Source organism: Oratosquilla oratoria, chromosome 8, assembly GCF_046742065.1.
Source record: "Oratosquilla oratoria isolate Oo_2021 chromosome 8, ASM4674206v1, whole genome shotgun sequence".
NCBI classification, from domain to species: Eukaryota; Metazoa; Arthropoda; class Malacostraca; order Stomatopoda; family Squillidae; genus Oratosquilla; species Oratosquilla oratoria.
This window is the reverse complement of record NC_134784.1, coordinates 5,115,757-5,118,256: the sequence shown is the minus strand read 5'-3', so window position 1 is coordinate 5,118,256 and position 2,500 is coordinate 5,115,757. Positions and strand designations below refer to the sequence as shown.

Genomic DNA, 2,500 nt, shown 5'->3' with positions numbered 1-2,500 from the left:
GTATATTTGGAATAAAGGCTATTTAGAATACATGTTCTATTGAAGTCGACAGCAGTTACAGCATTATTCAGTTTGTAGTTTGCTTTTTTAATTTTTCTAACGGTGTTCCGATCTTCGTAGGGGAGGGTACTAAGTAAATTTCTAAAATCCATGATAACTCGAGACCTCTTTTGGCCTTCACTCGGCCATCTTCAGGAGTCTAAGTATAGTTGTGTTAGGTTGAAATGGTGATTATGTTTGGCCTATGTTGGCACTGGGGGAGGTGATCTTTGTGCGGAAGGTGGCGCTCGGTGGGGTGCTGTCTGTCTAAGTCCTTGTGGCGCTCCGTGTGTTGCTTGTGAGCTTCTCGCTGAGGGAAGAGTGGAAACGGGCATTTGTTGGATGTTGAGGGCAGGTTTTAAGTTGTGAATATACACAGCTTCCGTCATTCGTAATCTCCTGGCGTCATGTTCTCTGTGTAGGATTACTATATTTTCTCCCATAATTTTTCTCCTCAGTGTTTGCCCTTGTGTCCTGTTCTTAAGGCTGCCTATCGCTCCATCCTGTAAGTGCGCTGTGATTCTTTTGGACAGTTTGGTGGTAGTGAACCTATATACCTGATAGGTAGGCGACTGCAGTCACGAATATTGCATGTATACTGGTATACTAGGTTCGCTTTTTGTAATGTATTTGTTGGTGGGAGACAGCTGTTCTTCATTACTAGGTTGGAAGTTCGTTTGGATTTGTAATAAATTGTGAGTTTGATGTGTGTCTCGGGATCGGTGGATTGAACATTACGCAGGAGGATATTGACCTAACACAACTATACTTACACTCCTGAAGATGGCCGAGTGAAGGCCGAGAGACGTCTCGAGTTATCATTGATTTTAGAAATTTACTTAGTACCCTCGCCTACGAAGATCGGAACACCGTTAGAAAAATTGAAAAAGCAAACTGCAAACCGAATAATGCTGTAACTGCTGTCGACTTCAATAGAACATATATATATATATATATATATATATATATATAAACATATACATGTATATATTATATATAAATATATATTATACATATATATATATAATATTATATCATATTTTCCTCTCGATCTCTCTCCATCTTTTCCTGTCTCCCCATCTCTCTCCGCTCTTTTGGTTCTGTAGAATATCTCCAACATGGATGGGGGTTCTGTGTACTGTGGGAGTGTGGAAAGGTTTTTACCAGATGCTTTAGTACTGAAAGAAGACTGTTTATGTCTTCCACTTCAAGGGCTGACGAAGGCACCTTGAACGATACCTCGGTCTGACAGATGCCATACAAGTTTAGTAAGAGGTGGACCTCTGCTTGATCGGAGTATGTGTCGGTCGAGACCCCGTGTTGCCTGGGGGCCACACGCCCTTTTTCCTCAGGTCCTCGCTGGCCGGGCGTGTTAGGGCGTCGCTATTTGCGGCCGAAGTCGAGGTGACGGCAGTTCAAGCACTACTGCCAGCGAGTTGGACCAAGGGCATGGTTCATTAAATAGAGTCATCTTTATTAACGTCATGGACCTGAAGCGTTTTGTTATGGACCAGACGGTTGCCTTGTTGGCTTGCCATAGCAATCCACAATGACTGCCGCGTGGCGAGGTCATCGTTACGCATCAGAATTCCGAAACAGGTCACCGAAATCTGAAGTCGCCTCGTTTGAATTTTACATCGTTAAAGTAGCGGGATGCTAGGCATTTCTCGCTAGCATGCTACTTGCTTTTTCTACCTTGAGTAAAGACGACCTCGGTTACAATATTCTAGACTTCTAGACTTCCGTAAGAACATCTCAATAATGCATCTGATATTGTGTTTCAGATTGAACTTCTCTTAGTTTGACATTCAGCTTCTGACTATATGAAAAAATTTGAAAAAATAAAAAAAATAAAAATCGTCACCGAAGTCGTTTCTACTAAAACGAAGTACCAAAAGCAAGTAGCATACTAGCGAGAAGTCTCGCTAACGGTCACGAGAACCGTTGGTCTGTATCATACCGTTTGGAATATCGGTGACAGTAGAGCCGAATTCGGGGATGGGAGGGGGATTTTTTTTTTTTTTTTTTTTTTTTTTTTTTTTAAGTCACACCCAAGGGCTTTGTTTGAGCCCGTGTGGTGGGAGTTTATGAGAGACACACCTTGCAAGAGATAAAGTGGGATGATTTACCTTGTCAGAGGAACGTGGAAGGTGGGGGGCAGTGGAACTGAGAGACAGTATTGTGGGGAAGCAATGAGAGGATCGAGTGGAGGACAAGGAAGGGCTAAGGGGGAAGGCGTCAGGAGGAGACTATCCCTTCCTCTTCCCCTTCCTTCCCCTCTTTCCCCTCCCTTATTTTCTCCTCCTTTCCCTTTTCTTCCTTCTCCTTTGCCTCTCTTCCCTTAATTTCTCCTTTTATCATCTCTTTTTACCTCCTCTTACCTTGATATTTTTCCTCTTCTTTTCCCCTTCCCTCTCTTCTCCTCTCTTCCCTTCCCCTCCTCTATCCTGTTCCCTGCCTT

At 43.2% G+C, this 2,500-nt stretch overlaps 1 protein-coding gene across 1 annotated transcript in view; it reads left to right on the top strand.

The window, feature by feature from the left end:
* Positions 1–2,500, top strand: part of LOC143027562 (DE-cadherin-like) — a gene marked incomplete at its 5' end in the record, with an annotated part of 100,513 nt that overhangs the window by 18,793 nt on the left and 79,220 nt on the right.